Below are 21,333 nucleotides of genomic sequence, written 5' to 3'. Positions count from 1 at the left end.
ATGTAATTAGAATTCAAACTATGACTTGCTGAAATTTGGTAGCTCCAAATTTCTTAAGGAAATCAGTAATAAACTACCACTTTCTTTGAAATAAGTGTCAAAAATGAGATTAAGCCGCTTTTGCATTTAATTTTTACAAGTGATAGTAGTAGAACTTTAAAGTCTCGATTGTCTTAATATTATAGGAGTAACATCAGTTGTAGAATGTCACATTACTAATATGTGTTTATATATTTTTCTGATTATTTGCATGAACAAATGACTGTAGAGCCTTTCTAGAAATATTGCTTTCTGGTAGGGAAATGATTTTCTCTTGCCTTTTTTTTTTCCCTTTGCCTGTCTTAAAGATACTTTAAAGGATCTTTCTTTTAGAAAGACAAGTTTAAAGTATTGGAAATATATAAAAGTATTAAATATATATATGAATTATATTCTTAATATTTTTATCAAATTATAAGAAGTTAAATACACTTTTGTTTAATCCTGTCATATTTCACTGAATAATCTTTGCACTGGAAAGACTTGTCGTGGGTTCTGAGTGTAAAAAGCTGTATTTTGTAATAGATTTGAGATTTGAATTTTAATATTTTAAGGTTTTCTTAACATCTTTTTTATCATACACATTTGATTTAATATTTGTCTTATATCTGAACCTCTTTTGTTCTTTATTATCTAGTATTTTTTGTTTCCCTACTATTTAAAAACAACACTTGCCATTGGAGTACATATTGGTTTCTTCTATTATCCTGTGATTTTTTTAAATTAAGATATCTTCCTTTACTGTATGCTCACATATAGAAAACTGTCTATGTCTTTTGAGGAAGACTATGTACAATTATTCTAATTTTTTAAAATGTCATGGTTTCAGGGTTAGTGTTTGTGAGTTACATATGTGTGTTTTTTGTTATTAATCAGATATTTGGCTGCAGAGGAATAAAGGGTTATTTTATTTTAAATAAAAATGGAAAGCTCAGAGCATTGTGGTTCACATATAGTACATTATAAACGTGTGGAAATTTAACAATTTAATATTTTTATATAGTTGATTGCCACTAAATTATTAAGATTCAGGTGAAACAAATGAAAACACCCTTACATACATTTAGTTACACCACCTCTACTTGGACACATTAAAAAAGCCAGTGGCCCGATACTCATCCATTTATTACTTATAAATATTTTAATTTGTTTTAAAAGTAATTTCTAAGTTTTGTTCTGTTAGACTGTAATGTCTTAAAATGTTTGGAAGTATCAGTATTATTATTCACTCAGGCTTGGCAAAAGACTGAAGTTGAAAATGATGGTAATTTCTGTCACCATTAAAACATACGATAATTTGGGGAGAAAGGTATTTAAAAATTTGTCTCTATCACTTTGAGTAACTTCTTAAACTGTGGATTTTATAAGTTTTAGAGGCACAAACAAACTATATTTCTGTTTTCCTTATGTAGTCCCCTTTACCAGTCCTCTTACAACTACTTACATAAACACACACAATCATCTACACTGCTTTCAAAATGAATGCTCTAAAGAGAAATGAAAGCAGAAACATATTAATCTGATTTGTTTGAAGAGGCTTCGGATGATAAACCATATCACAGGTGTTTCTAATCAAGATATTTCTATTTTTAAAACATATTTTCAAGTTAGGGTTTCTTTGAATATAGGCAAGATTGGGGTCGTTTTGAAGATCTTACTTCTGTGTTCAGGGATCCACTGTGAAACTGCAGGAGGCGGAAATCTGTTGAGTGTCTTCATGCTATAATACATGACATTTTTATTGCAGGTTTTGACCTTTAGGAGAGAGCCAATTCTGGAGAACAACCTAACTTCTTTGATTGAACATTCACATAATGCATTGGAACATGATAGGAGGTTAAGGTATACTAATGAATTTTAAAAGCATACAATTTTATATCTTTGCAATATAATTGAGCTAGACAGTTGGTAAAGCCAGAACATTTTGGTGAGCTAAAATCAATATTTACTAATAGATAGAAATCATCCAGCGAAGTGGCCACAGTTGAGTACTCTTGATTTATTAAAACTTCAGGTTTTTTTTCGTATAATTGATGTTCTTATCATCTTGTATTAGGTCCAACAAATGAATTTATTTATTCTAAAAATAAGTGTATATATAATGATCTTTCTTTTTTTTTCTTAACGTTGTTATTACAGTGTTATATGTAAAAGTCTTAACTAGTGGATTTTTCATATTATAAAATGGAAGGTTTAAATCAAATGGAATTTGGTGTTTCGCTCTTTGACAGGTATAGTGGTAGATAGACCCTACAAAATCAGATAAAATTAATGAGAATATTTTAAGAGAATTTAAAGTATTCCAAGGACTGTCCTAACCAGAAGTGGCAATTTGGTTGAAACTGAAAAACCCGCTTTCTTAAGCAGAAACTAGCATCTTACTCATAGGTACTCTGAGTAAAATATTTAAATTGTTCATATCAAAAGTTGCAAACTCTTTAAAAATAAACTGTAGAATTCCAGAACTTCCAGTGACTTTGGTCTTTACCTCCAAAATACTTTATCACAGAACCACTTTTCCAGCATGTTTATTTGCTTTGAAATAAATTTATTTTATAGTTTTAGTTGAAGTTTTCAGATACTTAGCTGATAAAAATTTTGGCTGTTTTCTAAATTGTAATCTGGTGTAGTGAAAACTCATTGAACAGTATTACTAAGTATTGGTTAAGTTTTGATTAGTAAAGTATAAATTACATGAAACACTAACCATAATATGTTTTTTTAAACACTATTTGCTAAATAAAGTGAGGTTTACTAAAAAATAACAATATAATTTTTTCTTTAAATTTTTTTCACCTAAAAATATTTACTTTATATACTTAAGATATAGGAAATCACAAAGGTTTGTTTTCATAAGAAGAGTGTAATCTTAGTCTTTAAGAGTGAAGTGTATTTATCACCATGGGCATAGAACTGCCTTTATCTTTAAAGAATGTTAAAATGTTTAAGTAAATTCTCAGATGCGTATTTAAGAATGTGTTTGAACATTGAGATACATATCAAAATACTTTAAAAATCAGATATTTCTGTTTTATTAGATATTAGGTGATCCAGGAATGTGAATCCGTTGACAGTTAAGGTTAAGTAAAACGTTAAAATTTAATAGAAATCAGTTTGATGTAAGGGTGGAGTTCAGATATTGGTGTCATTATACTGTAAGGTGCTTGTTTGAGATAAATACAAGGTATAGAAAGTCTTCATAACTTTGATTTGAGAATGTTATTAAAAAGCAGCTTAGTTTGGATAGGATGAAAATGAATACAGTTTTTGCCCTTTAACTTAACCAGTGTTTTCTAGGTTAGAGAACATAAAGATGAAAAGTGAAAAATCCAATTTCGGGGTATCTGGTGGGGGGGGGGAAATCCAGGTTCAGTTTATCACTTTCAATTCAGATATCTTTATACACAGCCTTAATGAGCTAAATGGGGAAAGAGAGACAGGTTTTGAATTTATATTGTGGAAAAGACATAAATTAGAGTTGTTCCTGATTTAGAGAGTTTATGATTTGTGACCTCTGAAGTTGTCAAAACTTATTGTTTAGACACAAGTATTTAGCATCATGAAATTGTCCCATCGATAGCTTATAAACTTACAAATTTTTAGCTTAGTAAGTAATTTAACATCTAAAAGAGTTGGTGTAGATATTAACAGTTTTCTTCTATTTGGTCAATTCTTACAGAGTAAGAAACTTTAACCTAATTAGTAGTATGTGTTATTTTAGGAGACAGGTTAATAAGGACTTTTACTGCTACATGTGATTGGCTATCCTTTAAAGGACATTTTGTAAAGATTTTGGCTGTTTTTAATTTACAAACCTGATTATCTAACTAAGCCTTAACATGTAGTTCATTATAACAGAATTTGGGGGAAAGGATTTATTGTGTTATTTTTTTTACAGTGATAGATTTCTGTCTTATTTGTACAATATTTATATTTTTGGATAAGTGCATTTTCAGGGTTAAATAATGTTTATTTTCAGGAAAATTCTTAATTGTTCCCAAAATACAGTTATACTGTCAGTGTTCTAGTTTTATTGAAATAGTTATCCTTAGGGGGAGAAGAATATTTGGATAAACTAGAATAGAGGTAATTTAACATATCTATGTATGAAGGGACTTGAAATTATTCATATTTGTCATTGATGTATAATGCTAGTATATAAGGACAACTTATATTTTAAGCAGTTTGTCAACTATAAAAATTTTCTTTGAGGTTTTATGGTGTTGCTGAGGATTCATTAAAGAGTAGATACAATTTCTTAATTAAAAATTTTTAAATGTTTATTTGAGGCAGTTTTGTACATGTGTGTATTTTATGTTTTCTTTTTCTGACTAGCAAATAGATCCTTAATCTGTTTCAGTTTTCTTCAGATAAGACGTAATGCATCAGAATTGTATTGTCTGATAAGCATTTTCAAAAGGCAATATTTAATTAATGTCAGGACTTAGTTTTCTAATTTAATATCATTTTGAAGTAGAATTTCAGTTCTCAGCACCACAAACCACACTTTTGATATTTCATTAACATATGTGATTTGGCTTAGTTTTACTTTCCTATTTTCATGGTTAGAGTCACTTGGAAGAGAAACATGCAGCCTGATTCAAATGTAGTTGCTGAGACTGATTAATTGACTGGTTAATCATTTATTAATTTATTACTGTTTGTAAATGTCTTAATTTTTAAAAATCTTTGACATTTGCTGTTACTCTTTTTTATTGGATAGCTTTCATAATAAACAAATATATTTAGTAATTTTGTTATCCTGTGATCCTCAGATTTTTTTTTTAATTTTTATTATTAACATTGTTTGTTATTGAGGTGCTGCTAAGCAGAAAAATGACTTTTTCAATTTTGATAAAAATTGAAGACTGGGGGTTTTAACAAAATATTATCTGAATTGTAAATATTACTGTATTTTATACTTTTATTTATCTGAAACCTAGCCTTCTTGACTAGCTATTTAAGTTTATCAGCCTATTCTTGCATTTAAAAAATAATTTACAGATTTCCTAATTTTTCTGACTTTTTAAATATTTTTCAGAATCAAAAATACTTAAATGTTAAAGAATAAGAATTTCTTTTAAATTTAAAGTTATAAGTCCGTAAATAGAATCATTTAAGTTTAAAGATAATTTGACAGAACAAATATTTCTATTTCTGTTAGTCATCAATTGATATGTACTTACTAAGTTTTTAGCTTTGTATTACACATTCATAGTAGGTTAATTACATGTGGAAATTTTTTTTAATAACTGGAATTTTTGTAAAAACTTTATGAGCTAAAATCACTTATTTGCTAATAGTGTCTGATGTCAAACATATATTGGTGATTAGATATGTGGAACCTGGGCGACTGGAGCTCTTTATTAAGCATAATATAATTTCATTTCTTGATTAAAGTTTAGATGCTTTCTTATTTTCCAGAAGAATGGCTAGGGAAGATAGTCTTTATGAATTCACCCTGAACCTGGTTAAAACTCTTCTGAGAATTTTGATAATTGAGCAGTTAAATCTAAACTAGGAGCTGAAGTGTCATTACATGTGTCATTAATTTTTTTCCTTAGATACATTACAGGTTCCATTTCTAATCAAAACATCAATTTTGTCTTTTCTTCTCTCTCTATCCCACTTTTTAAAGAAAAAATTCCTTCTTAACTAATTTTATCATGTAATGAGAAAAGAAGACTTACTAGGTAGGTTGAGCTGAGCCAATTTTTTCCTCTGTGTGTTAGTTGCATATGCTTTTCTCAGCTTGCTGCTTCAGTGGAAGCAACAGTGAATAAACAAGTATCACCACAGCCCTTGTTCTTGCTCTTTACAGTTGGGAGCAGGGTCTGAGAGATTGCTGCTGCTTGTCAGCTATTGTACAGAATAGCATCAATATACAGTAATGGTGGCCAACAGAGCCTGCACCCACCAGCTTTTACAGACCAAGTGAGAGAGGCCAAACTGTCAGTGTAATCCATATATAGTATAATGAATACATTCTTTGACAAAAAGGTATTTTATTCCCAAAGCAGCTTAAAGAGAGCAGTAGATGCTTATAGTTCTTAGACTTTTACTGTTTTTTTACTATTTACTCTGGTTTTAGTTCATTTAGTTTTTATTCAGTTAATTCCATCTGTTTGAATGGAAAACCTTCTTGATTCTGATAAATGGTATGTTTCATGCTTTGGTAGGCTAGAATAAATTATTAATAGTTAGTTGCTGATAACACAAGTTAGGTAGTACACTTGAGGAAAGAAAAGTTGACTATGGCCACATAGGAGTGTTTCTTTCACTTTGGGACCATATGCTAAGCCCCATATTATCTTTATTTTATAGCCCAGTCTAAACAAGGCCAAATTTTTGTTGATTTCACTGTAACTAAAAAGAACAACACCCTGTACTACTTGGTGTTGTGTATAAAGACAAAACGGGCTGCAGGTGAAAGTGCATGAGTCTTTACTTTTTCTCACTATTAAAATAATTTCTTATATCTGAACTTTGTATATGGAAATTTCAGATTATTCTAAATCTTTTGGAAATAGGACTCTGTAATTTCAAATAGTATAAAACAGTGTTTTTGATTTTTAATGATTTGAATTTGCACAGATGTGCATAACCTAAATACTATCTGTATATTTTTCTCCTCTTTTGTATCCAAATTCCAATAGGTTGTAGTTAAAGGGAAGTGAATATTGGATTTCTGTTACAATTCTGATTTCATTTGTAACATTCTTGGTGGAAAACTACAAACGGTGTTTTTAGTGTGTAAGCTTAAGGCCCCATCTTAAAGTCCAACATTTACAATAGCTTTCTTTTAAAAAGGTAACCATGGGGTGGGTGTTTTGTTGGTTGGTTGGTTGGTATGGGGTTTTTTCCCCTACTACTACAGTGTGTTTTCATTAATATGTTGATGTAATTTAACAGATAACATATTAATTACTCTTACCTACCCTTAACCAAATAAGTGAGTTACATAATGCTTTATATTGAAAATACCTTGTTTTTACTACTAATTACTGTGTAAAGTATCTGTGGACCACCTGTACCAGAATAACCTAGAATAAAGCATTTTTCCAGATGTGCTGAATCAGAATCTCTGGAGCTGGACTTAGGAATTTGTGTTTTTTATAAACACTAAGTCAGTTTTTTTTTTTTTTAGGAGCACCACATGTGAGAACACTGCCCAAAATGAATTGGGGAAGGATTCCTCACACTAATAAACCATTTACATTTTCTGCTTTTTTTTTCCTCTAAGCTCAGTAACTAATTATGAATCTTATCATTTCTAACACAGTAGCTCTAGATTAAGTCTTGCTATTTCTTCAGTCATATGAAGAAAACCTATATTATGAGAGCTTATTTTTGTTCAAGTACCTTGGACCAAATTTTAAGTATTTGTTTGGAACATTTAGTATACCTCTATTTAACCTGTACTTGATGAAAACAGAGGGAATTGATCACTTAAGAATTTTTTAAATTTTCAGTTAGATAGTAGCTCTTCATCTTAAATGTACTTCTAAATATGTATTGGAGAAAATACAGAAAGGAGAACTTTTCATATGCTGCTTGTGAGAGCATGTGGCAACATCCTACTAAAGTTGAAGATATACATAGGCTTTAACTCAACAATTCCATTCCTAGATGTTTTAGATAAACTAACAGATTTGTAGTAAAGTCTTATTTATTTTTACTTTTAATAGGAAAAAATTGAAAGCAATGTAAATGTTAAGTAACAGGAGAATGGCAAATTTGTGACATAGTCATGTGATAAAAAATGTTTATTATACAGCTATTAAAATGAGAGCTATGTGTATCATCAAGATGAATGTCTTCAGCAAACAAAAAAAGTTGCAAAAGATTAGATACAGTATGATAACATTATATGAAGCTTGAAAGCAATGATATATATTGTTTTAAATATTTGAATTTGTAATAATAGTGTAAAAAGATGCATAGGAATTAAATACCAAATTCAGGATTATGATTATGTCTTAGGAGAGAGGGGAATGGGATCCAAGGTATGGTACAAAAGGAACTCAACTATATATGTAGTCTTTTTTTCTTCAAAAAAAAAAAAAGTAAATAAATAAAAGCAAAGCAAGTATGACAGAATATTAGAATCCAATACAGCTGCATTGGAGGGCCAGGGGTAGGATGTGGGGATTCATTTTACTATTCTCTTGATTTTTCTGTGGATTTGAAATATTTATTTTTCAAATAAGTTTTTAAAATGTACTGTCCTTTTTGGTGAAGATATTCTACAATAAGATATACACTTGGAATACTCCATTAAGGGCATGGATTGGATTTATTCTATTCTATGTCTTGTAGTAAGTGCTTAACTGTTAGTTGGTGTACAAACTATAACTTATAATCATGGCCCACAGAAATCAAACATTCTAACCAACTTAAGTTGCTAGGATATTTTTAAATTTTAAATAAATTCTTTTTGAAGATGAGCCATACTGTTTCCTTCCTTTGCATACTGGCTTTTAATCCTTCCTACTCTTATAAGTAAAAGACAACCATGGAAATAGTTTCTCTTTTTTTTACCACTACTCTTTCGTTTACTCTTTAATTCAGGCAATTTCATGACTGTGTTTTCTTTTCTTTGGGCCATAGATCATAGCATACTGTTTTCAGAAATTTCTTCATGCATTTTAAGCTCCAACTTAAGCTTTGTATTTATACTGTATTACAGTAGAATTCTTGGAATTGGGCAGTATACAGATTTGTAGATTTCATGTGTATGTGTGTGAGAGAAAGAGAAAGAGATTGGTCAATGTTGAGGTATGATACTGAATTTATCTTAAAATATCTGCAATTATATGATGTCTTCCAGAAGGCTCAGTGTGGTCCAAGTTAGATATTGAAGTGTGAGTTTTAGTTACACTTACATATTTGACTTTTAAACTTCAAGAGGGTGATAGTAATAGAAAAGTGAATTTAAAAAATTAATGATAGTACTCTGTACTGAAATATATAAATGCTGCTGCTAGGTATTTCTAATCTGTGATTGTTCAGTGCTATATAAGGATCAAAAAACAATGATTGTCAACCTCAGTTGAAAATTTTCTAACTTATATAATGTGATCAAATTTTTTAAGTCTTCCCTCTTATTTTTTCCTAGGTGAATAACAACAAAATGAAGACCATATAAAACAAGCCCCCTACTTAGCCCTGCAATTCTTACCTTGTAAGTATTAACTCACAGTCCCCCTGCCATTGCTATAAAAAGTTACTGTTTGGTGTCATATTTTGCTTTATTTCTGAATTTTTTTTCTACCATCCTAGAATGACAACCTTCTAACCTCCCCTGACCCCCAACACATTGAAGTTCGATGTTAATTTAGTCCATTTTAGAGCAAAAATAATGTCATTGCCTTGGGTAAGTTTTCTGTTTTGAAAAGGATTTTACAGCCAGGCCCTATCATCTCTAAATCTGAGAATCACAATTTTAAACCCTTTTCCTTCAAAGGAATTTACAAATAAGTAGTGGTCTTTTTTATTATCATCATTATTCAGGTTTATTGACAGTTATTTTATGGTTTTATAAAGTGGAAGTGTCCTCTCCACTGGAGAAATCGTTTTTTTCATTTATCTGTTTTTACATTTTACTAGATTACACTTCTGACTTCTTTGTGACGTGCTTAAAATTTAGCTGTTAAACTTCAAGAGGTGGGAAAAACAGGAAGACAATCCCTTTTCCTTCCTTTTATATATACACATGCACACCTCTTAGAATAAGAAACATTTTTACCCTGATTCATTTTAGTTTTGAGAAACTTGTAAATTCTAAGGGAATAATTCTAATAAGTTAGCTGAAATTAATATCATACCCCTAGAAAAACTGTCAAAAACAAGGTTATGGTAAATGCACAAGATACTTATTTCCCTAAATTTGAGACCCTAAAATCAGTTACCAAAAAGATTCATTTCCATGTATTCCTTCAGCTAATTTTACATCTCTAAATAAAAGAAACTCAACTGCTACTGTTTCTGTTCTTGATATTGAGGGATGGCCCTGTTTAAATGAAAACTAGTACTTCAGGTGCTTCTCTTACATTACCTCATACCATTGCATTAGTGACCCAGTAATAACGTGTATTATTATTAAATAATGTGTATATGTCAAGGAGTGACTTTATGATCATAGATCAGCCATTGAGCTCAATTAAGTAGTTTGTAGGGTGTGAATCAATTAAATATTGAAAATTTGTAGTAATGAGCCAGTTTGAAGAATAGTAACCAAATGCCACTGATCACTTCTTTTTATAATTTTTTCCCTTTATATTTTTGTTGCTGGAAAACTAGAATGGAAATATTTGCAAATCCCCAAAGAATCCTATATAATCCAGGCTTGGCTTTCTTAATTGGTCCCTTGGAAGCCAGCTCAGCTTTTCTTCAACTTAAATCTTAGAAAGAAATCTTTTCAATTGGTATCGCAGTCTCACTGTAGACTGGAGGGCAGTCCACTTTTCAAAAAGAAATAGGTATCATTAATTTCCAACAGATTTATAAGTACAGATGACATCACATTCTTAAGCTCATTTCATCTCCTTTATAAATTTCTAAGCAAGCAGCCTTGCTTGGATACTCTCCAGCATCTTTTAAAATAGGTCATTTGCGGTATTTCATAGTTGAAATGCTTACTCTTGTCTCTTCTATGTAACGTGCCTGAAGTTACTTTTAATCTTAGATGCTAGAATAGTGTTGTTTCCAATTAAACAATACCCAGAAGAACAGGCACATAGTGATAGTGGTCATTGATTCTTCATGATTGTGTGTGTATTCCGTCTTTCTCTCTTTTATGTTTATTTTATGCTATTGTTTCTTTTTTAATATTTATTTATTTTTTTGTTTATTTGGCTGTGTCGGGTCTTAGCTGCGGCACACAGGATCTTCGTTGAGGCATGCGGGATCTTTCATTGCAATGCATGGGCTCTTCGTTATGGCGCGTGGGCTTCTCTCTAGTTGTGGTGTGCAGGTTTTCTCTTTAGTTGTGGCACTCAGGCTCCAGAGTATGTGGGCTCTGTAGTTTTGCGGCATGCAGGCTCTCTAGTTGAGGCCCGCAAGCTCAGTAGTTGTGGCACACGGGCTTAGTTGCCCCACGGCATGTGGGATCTTAGTTCCCCAACCAGGGATCGAACCTGCGCCCCCTGAATTGGAAGGTGGATTCTTTTACCACTGGACCACCAGGGAAGTCCCCATTGTTTTTTAAGATAGGGATTTTTTTTTAACTATTCACTTGTGGAACATGGATGTTCCAGAAATTGTGGAGTATGAGTGTTCCATATGTTTGATACTGTAAAAATTAAATAATGATAGTGTTTTTTATTCATTTTTACAAATTGAGTAGAGATGAAATATTTTTCAAGTTTGTTTTTCAATTTTAAGCTCTTAAACTTTTGTTGCTTAACATAAAACATTCAGAAATAGTCACACTTCTTCCTACTTTTTCTTTTTTGAGCTATGTTTTTTGATTTTTATATATTTCTGTTATGTGAATTTAAAATAAATTAATGTATCATTTGGTGCTAAATAAAATAACATCTTTAGGTTCATTGTCAGCAGTTAATATCATTGCTTCTGTCTCTTTAATCTACAACAACAAAAATTTTAAGCGATTGACTTTGTAAATAGGAAACAAAAGATAAAGCAGAAAATTCACTATTCAGTGCTGTCAATGTTAGTAGTCCTGTAAGCAAAAGTGATGGAGATAAATTACCTTGTAATTCAGGAGACTTATTAAATTTGCCTGCTATCCAAGAGATACGCTAGTGAAAGAAATGACAACTATTTCTCACATAGGACTGGTTATCGTTTTTAGAAATCAAGTTATCAAGTTAGCCATAGAATAGCAATGGCATGTAATTATACCATTATAGAAAATATTGTCAGTTCTTGAATTATAAATAGTGTAAATGTAGGATTGACTGAAAGTACTGGAAATAAAACCAGAATGTTGTAATCAGTAGGGCAGTAAGCAATCAATATGGCAAATGATATAAAATCTGTTGTATTTTCAGTGAAAATGTAATGCTTTTTTTATGATGTAGCTGAAATTTCTCCTGTTTTTAATTTATTTGTGATGGAAATTTACTGGTGTAAATTACTGTACCTATGCCATTCATGGGGAAATTTTAGTTATCTTAAATAATTTTATAATGTGAATGTTTCTGAGAGAAAGATGTGTGCCAAAAGAGAAAAAAACGAATTGCTTTTTTGGCACTTGGATTAGTAAAGAGTGTTATAATCCAAAGCAGAAAATTTTATAAGGATGCTAGGTACTGTCAGCATTTGGTGGTAAAGAAGGATTTGCAAACTTAATAACATCATCAATTGATATTAATTTAGTAAACATATCATATCTAAGCTCTTAAAGCTGTATATTATTTTACATTTTGTGAACATAGAGAAAGTTGACAATATGCAACAGCCATTTTTCAGTCATTGTTCAAATAACAGCTATTTTTGAGAAGTAGACAATGCTTAATCAAATGCCAGGTGTTCCTGTCCTCAAAATTTTATGTATTTGACACATGTATGTTTAAGAGAACGAGTTAAATTTGAGCTTTAATGTTTAAGGCAGTGCTGTGTTTCTGATCTCACAAGAATTATAGCTATAAAATTTGAATTTTAATGCCAAAACTATAGAAAGGGAATGAATTCACTGTTTTCCCACCCTGAACAACTTCTCAGTTCAAGATGGGTGATTCAAAGAAGAATAATAGAAAACTTATTACTTGTGAACTTACTTTGGATATTTTCTTAGGAAATGAAAACAAGGCAGAATTTAATAGCACAGGCCTTGATTTAAATAGGAAATGAATATACAAATATAATGAACTCTAGTATGATAGGGATTTCAAGTTCTAAGCATAAGTACAGTAGGTAACATCCCAGACTATTGTCTGCAGTCTTGCCCTTTGCCTATTTGTCTGAAATTTGAGTCTTCAAAATTATCTCCCTGTAAAAACAGGAATAAGTTGAATGCAGATTGACATAAACATATATCCACTTGTCAGCAGTCACACCTGACTTTTTGCCTAGACTGTCAGTTTCACTCTTCCTGTTATATCCAGTAAGTTTATTAAAATATTTTTCAGTTTGTTTTCCTTAATTTGGCTCTACAAGCTGTTTCTTATGCCTCTGGAATTTGGTGCCCTATAGTCAGAACTTAAAATTGGCAGTTGGTCCTCCAAATCCCTAACAAGACAGCTTAGTAGAATACATTGAATTTTTCTAAAAGTCAATTTTTAAACTGATCTGTATTCATTTTATTTTAGAATTAGAACCATAATAAATAGACTTTTCCCTTAGTGTTATAAATTGTATATATGTCATTAATAACTCATAGAAAATAAAATTCTTCTAAGAGAGCAGGTTTCAGTTTAGCATACAACTTAATTTTTGGCCCTAGATTTATCTTCTAAAAATAGTTTTTGTATCTTTTCTCTAAGCTAACCATACCCAAGTCCTTCCACTGGTTCTCACAATATGAATTCTAGACCATTAGTATCCTGGGTATTTCACTTTGGATCTGCTACATTTTGTCAGTATTCCTTTCAAAATATTGTATATAGAACTGAACCCAGTATGCTCAATGTGTTTTGAGGTACAAAATACAGTATGTATGTTATGAATAAGATACTTCTATTAATGCATCCTGATTCCACTTTCTCTTTGTCATCAGTACTGTTGGTTCATGTTGAATCACAGTCCACTGAAACCCTAAGTTTGTCTGAGGTGTGTTTCAAATCCTACTATAAATTTAGATTCAGCAGGTATTTGTCGAATACTTGTTCACTACTAGATGTGCTCATAAAAGTTTAAGATTGTGCAGTCTTAACTGCAGTTTCGTGAAGTAGGCATTAATAGGCCCATTTTACAAAGAGGAAACGGAGGCTCTGTGTACTGAAGTAATTTATCCAAGATCTTGATTCCTAAGGGGCAGAGCCAGGATTCCATCTTGGGTCTTCTGCCTTCAAATTCACTGCTCTATGTAACTGCTGCCTCAATAAATTATTTCTACTATTCATTTCATTGATGAAGTTAAAAATGCAGAAATTGACCAGTGAATTCCACTGCACTCAGGATGATTTAAGAGCTTAGGAGACATGTCTAGAACTTCTTATTTTCTGATTTTTTTAATAGCTTTATTTTTTTTGGTTTTGCATCTAGTCATCAGGGCTCTTTCCATATCTACTTGTTGAAGGTGGCTCTTGTTTTAGCCAGCAAACTTGGAAGGAGAGATTAAAGGATGTAGGCACTATGAGTGCCAGTGGACTGAGATGTAGCAGTGGAGAAATGCCATGGTCCATACCATTGGAAGCATTGCCACATAGTCCAGTTTGAAAGGAGGAGAGGTATGAAATAATGAAACCAGTTGTCTGCTCAGCACAGTACAAAATCCTGGGAATAATAGTCTGTATTCAAAACTTACTGTGAATGGACAGTTCAATATCCGAAACCTTCAGAAAGGTTGAAGTAAGAATCCACCAGAGAAGATAGACTTAAATTTTCTTTAAAAGTAGGGATAAGTGGAAGAGGGGTTAGTGAGTATTTTAGCCTCCAGCAGTAGGTTCAGTGAAGATTCAAAGATGAGGTAGGAATATACAGCTTAGGGGAGGAAAGAACTGAAAAACAATTTATTATAAGCATCTCAGTTCTTGTGGGAGCCTTGAAAAATCACTCAATGGGAGAGGATAGTCACACTCAAATGATGAGTAATTGTGTTTGTTCCACTTGCTACTCACCTGGTGGCCACAGTAGCATCAGGCTTGATCAGTCTTTTGTCCACTCACAAATAGTTCATGTGCTTCTCTAACTTATAGGGACCCTTTCCCCCTAAGTATATAGCCACCATACTTTGAACACACTAACAAAATTAATAATAATCCCTTACTATAATAATATCTAGTTCCTGTTAAAATTTCTGATTATTTCAAAAAGGTCCACATGGGCTTCCCTGGTGGCACAGTGGTTGAGAGTCCGCCTGCCGATGCAGGGGACACGAGTTCGTGCCCTGGTCCAGGAAGATCCCACATGCCGCGGAGCGGCTGGGCCCGTGAGCCATGGCCGCTGAGCCTGCACGTCCGGAGCCTGTGCTCCGCAACGGGAGAGGCCACAGCAGTGAGAGGCCCGCGTACCGCAAAAAAAAAAAAGTCCATATAAGGCATTTAAAAGATATCTTTTAACTTGAATTGTAGAGTGTTTTCATTGGAGAGAAATAGAAAATATTGGTTAGGTCCTGATTATACAGACCTTGATACTAGGCAGAGAAGTACACACTCCATTTGGGAAACCACAGATCTATTCTTGAATATATGAGTTTCAGGAAGTTTATTAGCTGACTAAACATGGGAAGTCAAGCTGAAATGCAATTTTAGTTATCAGGTACTTAGACCTGATTTTAAGGTATGAAATTAAGAATGGCAAAGAAATTGATCAATTGCGATCTCAAAGAAAGGGTCGGTTGGTTTTATTGACCAACTGAATACAAGGAATGATTGACACAGCATCAAAATTGTAAAGAAAGAATAGCAATGGGTAAGTATCCATAATTTGAATGCAAAAGAAGAATGTGTCTAAAAAAAAGTTAAGATAAACAGCATATTTATTTATTAAACTTTCTCATTAAGCTTTTTATATTGCATTTCTTGGCTGACATTATGGTATATTTATAATTTATTCATATCTAGGGAGTAAAGTCATCAAAAATTAAAAACTCAATATAAATGTTTAGCTTGTAAGTAGTTTAACTTTGTATATAAGGAAACTATTGTTAGGAAATCTAATAATAAAATGATAACATATCTAATAAAGTGATAACATATATAACTCTGTATATTGTACCATATATATATATGTTGTGTAAATACATATATATATCTCCTGACTTTTCTGGAGTAAATTATTTAGCTTGAAATCCACTTCACACAGTTTTTAAGTAATCATTCATTAATTTCTTCATCAGAAAAAAATCAAGAGAATGTAGCAACAGTACAAATTTATATTCACTTAAACTGAAAAACTAGTGTTTTTTTTAGATTATAAAACAGGCTTTCTGGATTATATCTGAATATTATTTCAAGCCTGTTCTCAACACTGAATTTTAAATGTATGTCATCTAGTTAATAAAATCCTTGTTTTTAAGAAGGATTTGTATCCAAAAAACAGAAGTAAAAGAAAAGCAAGTTTTAATCTGTCATCTGTGAATTTTATTTTCTCCAGGTATAATATCTATATATCATACCACTTGTGTAGTATTCCACTGTCCTGAGCAAGGATAGTCACTCTGTGGCCCAGGGGCTATATATAGCCAGCTCCTTAGAGATTTATGTGCATAATTTGAAGCATACTTGAAGAAAGTAATTACTATTATAAATTGTATTAATACCAGATTAAAAGTAAAATTAAGTATTTGAAAAATCTAAAGTAATTTAGTGACACATAAAGGATATGTGTAAACAACAAAGTAGCATAAATATTTTCATGACATGTATTAGCATCTGAATATCCCTATCATGTGACAATGGAAACTGTCTATAGATTAAAGAAATTTTGAGTTTAAAATAACCCCTTCCTGAAGGCATAATATAAAACCTATTTTGGCACCCCAAAGTAGAAGATTATTATAAATGGAAAGGAAAAATCAAAGCTTACCAGCTCGAGAGATTATTGTTGCTGTTGAACACAGGTAAAGAGAGATGTACATTCCCTATTTCTGGAATTGCTCCACTGGAATCTTTCACTTTAATAAATACATTTAACTAAAGAATTTCCATATTTTTCTGGCATGTGGAAATAGAAATAAAAATAGGAAAAAATTTTTCTCTGAGCATTTATTAAAACATCAGTGATAAAATTGCAATATTATCACAGAAAGTAATAATCTGTAAGGGATGAAATAAATTATAACATGTTTGCTGTTAGGAATGATCCAATAGAGAGAAAAATTAAAGATGTAGGAGAGAGTGTTACAGGAATATCCTTAAGTAAGCAAGAGAGGATAAAATCTAGTATAAAAGGGAAGTGATTGGTCTTATGAACAGTGATTGTTCATCCATAATTCAAAGAAAGAGTTATATGGGGACAGATGCATGTATGTAGATAGGTGTGGTGGAAACTGGCAGAAATTCTCTTCTCATAGCTTCTGTTTTTTGAGTGAAAGTGAGGATGAAAGGGAGATATTGGAAGTTTGAAGAGAGAAGAGACACCTGTCTGATGTTTTTCTAGAAGAATGAATGAATAGGCCAAGATTGCCAGACAGCTATGAACCGATTTTAGGTATAAAAGATTTATAAAGTAAAATTATTTCTGTTCACAGATGACATGACCTTACATGTAGAAAAACCTTGATTACACACACACACACACACACACACACACAAAACCCTGTTGTAACTAATAAGCAAAATCAGCATTCAAAAATCAGTTGCATTAACAGTGAATAACCCAAAAAGGAAATTAAGAAAACAGTTCCATTTACAATAGCATCAAAAAGAATAAAGTGCCTAGGAATAATATTAAACACAATGGTGAAAGACTTGTATACTGCCAACTATATAACATTGCTAAAAGAAATAAAGAAGACACAAGTAAATGGAAAGACATCCCATGTTCATATATTGGGAGTATTAAGATGAAATACTACCCAAAGTGGTCTAGAGATACAGTGCCATCTGTATCAAAATCTCAATGACATTCTTTGCAGAAAGAGAAAAATACATCCTAAAATTCATATGGAATCTCAAGGGACACCAGATAGCCAAAACAATCTTGAAGAAGAAGAACAATGTTGAAGCTCTCACAATTCCTGATTTCAAAACTTAATATAAAGCTGTAGTAATCAAACAGTATGGTACTGCAATAAAGACAGACATATAGACCAATTGGAATAAACTAGAGGCCCCAGAAAATAAATTAGGTGCCCCAGGCCCCTTGCATATGTATGTTCAAATGATTTTCAACAAATGTGCCAAGACGATTAAATGCGAAAAAGGGCAGTCTTTTCAACAAATGGTCTTGGCAAAACTGGATATCCAAAAGAAAAGTTGGACACTTACCTCACACCATATACAAAAATTAACTTAAAATGGATCAAAGACCTAAATGTTAGAACTAAAACAATAAAACTTAGAAGAAAACATAGGGGGAAATCTTCATGACATTGGACTTAGCAATGATTTCTTGGATATGACACCAAAAGCACAGGCCTATGCAAAAGATAAATTGGACCTTATCAAAATTTAAAACCTCTGTGCATCAAAGGATGCTATCAATAGAGTGAAAAGGCAACCTACAAAATAGAAAATATTTGCAAGTCATGTATCCGATAAGGGATTAATATCCAGAATATATCAAGAACTCCTATAACAAATAAACAAAAAAAACCTCAGTTAAAAAGTGAGCAAAAAAAAAAGTGAGCAAAAGACTTGAATAGACATTTCTCCAGAGAAGATATACGCATGGCCAATAAATACAAGAAAAGATGCTCAACATCACTAATCATTAGGAAAATGAATATCAAAACCACAACGAGATAGTACTTCACTCACATTAAGATGGCCATTATCAAAAAAAAAGATAGGTCTTGACAAGGATGTAGAAAAATTGGAATTTTTGTACACTGCTGATGGAGGTGTAAAATTGAACAACCACTGGAAAACAGTATGGCAGGTCCTCAAAAAATTAGAATTACTGTATGATCCAGTGTTACCTAATGGGGTATATACCCAAAAGAATTGAAATCAGGACTCAAATAGATAGTTATAAAAAATGTTCATAGCAGCATTTATCATAATAACCAAAAGATCAAACAAAACAAATGTCTATAGATTAGTGGACAAAATAAAATGTAGTAATATACACAATTGAATGACTACCCAGCCATAAGAAGGAAAGTCTGATATGTGCAACAACGTGGGTGAACCTCGAAAAAGTTAGGCTAAGTAAAAAAAGGCCAAGTACTGTATGATTCCACTTACATGAAGTGTACTTACATGAAGTACCTAGAATAGGCAAATTCAAAAGTAGAATTGTGGGGACTTCCATGGTGGCGCAGTGGTTAAGAATCCGCCTGCCAATGCAGGGGACACAGGTTCAAGGCCTGGTCTGGGAAGATCCCACATGCCGCGGAGCAACTAAGCCCGTGCACCACAACTACTGAGCCTGTGCTCTAGAGCCCGCGAGCCACAACTACTGAGCCCATGTGCCACAGCTACTGAAACCTGCGCACTTAGAGCCTGTGCTCCGCAACAAGAGAAACCACCGCAATGAGAAGCCCGCGCACCGCAACAAAGAGTAGACCCTGCTCGCCGCAACTAGAGAAAGCCTGCGCACAGCAACAAAGACCCAACACAGCCAAAAATAAATAATAAATAAATAAATTTATTAAAAAAAAAAAAAAAGTAGAATTGTGGTTTCCAGGGGCTGAGGTGATTGGGGGGTTGGGCAGTTAGTATTTAGTGGGTACAATTTCAGTTGATATAGATGAAAAGGTTCTGGAGATGGGTGGAGGCGATGGTTGCGCAACAAAGTAAATGGACTTAATACCACAGAGCTATGCACTTTAAAATGGTAGAATTTATATTATGTATATTTAACCACAATTTTTAAAAATAAAACAATAATAAGTGAAGACATTCACTGTGAAGGTTTTTTAAAGATTTATAAAACGATTTGCATTTTGCAGTATTCACAATTATTTCTTTCAAGTTCGGCACACTTGGCTTAGTTTAAAATATATAGATTTAGGGGAACTCCCTGGCAGTCCAGTGGTTAGGACTCTGCACTTTCACTGCCGAATATGTATATAGAGAGATACATAATAGATTTTGCAAAAAAAAAGATAAGAATTGAAATAACCCATTTGATTTTGGAATAATCATTTAATGTATATGTCTACTTTGCATGGGCAAAGAAAAAATATGCAGTCTTGAACAATTATTTGCTTTATGTTTTTGTGTCTTATAATTTAAATGCTTTTAGATTCTTTCTTGAGAAGGGATTATGTCTATTCGGTACACCAGTATACCGACTCACATAACAACTGGGACGGTACCTGGAACATAGTAGATGTTCAATAAAATATTTTTAAATGAAAACTGTGCATATATAAATTATGTATATTTGAAAATCTGTTCACATTTTTGTCTGGAAAGTGGGTTCGAGCAGGGAGGGTAGCCTAAAAGGACAGTTCCTTAATATAATTGATAAATACAGATATGTGTTTCTCAAGTCATTACAAACATTTATTTTGGTTACATATTAAAAACTGTGCCGAAACTTGAGACAATAATAGAGTAAGATGTGAAACTGGTTGCTCAAATAGAAAATTAGCTACATGGGAATTCCCTGGCAGTCCAGTGGTTAGGACTCCACGCTCTCACTGCCGAAGGGCCGGGTTCAACCCCTGGTCGGGGAACTAAGATCCCACAAGCCTAGCGGCAGGCCAAAAAAAGAAAAGAAAAGAAAAGAAGATTAGCTATATATACTTTTTTTAAATTTTTTTTTTGCGGTACGCGGGCCTCTCAATGCTGTGGCCTCTCCCGTTGCGGAGCACAGGCTCCGGACGCACAGGCTCAGCGGCCATGGTTAACGGGCCCAGGCGCTCCGTGGCATGTGGGATCTTCCCGGGCCGGGGCATGAACCCGTGTCCCCTGCATCGGCAGGCAGACTCTCAACCACTGCGCCACCAGGGAAGCCCTACATATACTTTTAATGGGAAAATATTCACAAAAAATTAATGTGGAATATAGGACAGTTATGCTTTGTATAAACAATTAGATATTAGAAGGGAGGGGCAAATTTCAGTGCACATCCCCTTATTCTGTAATAGAAGTAGTGTAGCTTTAGCATAGCCATTTTAGTGGTAAGAAAACTGCAATAAAAGAGGTCGTCAAAGCTTGAGCTACAGTGGTGGTAGTTTTCTGGTATCTTCTAGAGAAGAAATTTCATTCCAACATCTGAGTATGTGGAAACTGTTTAGGAGTAAACTTCCTTACCTGGTGAAGAGTGGGGACAGGAAGAGACTAGGAAGATCAAGAGCCACACAGGGTTCCTGTTTTATTTCTCATCTCTGGGTACAAAATTAACTCATTTTTCCAGGGTTCATATTTTAGAATTACTTCCTATATAAAGTGATATCCAAGTCTAACAATAGCTATTCTAATAGATAAATGTTGAGGGTAAAATAATATTTGGATTTTTTAAAACAAATTAAGAGAAAATTGGTTTGTTTTAGGCCTTCTGTATATTTTTACTGTATTTAGTATTAAAATATTTCACATGACTTCTGAT

The sequence above is a fragment of the Hyperoodon ampullatus genome (assembly GCF_949752795.1).
Source record: "Hyperoodon ampullatus genome assembly, chromosome: 16".
Lineage (NCBI taxonomy): Eukaryota > Metazoa > Chordata > Mammalia > Artiodactyla > Ziphiidae > Hyperoodon > Hyperoodon ampullatus.
This window is presented reverse-complemented; position numbering follows the sequence as displayed.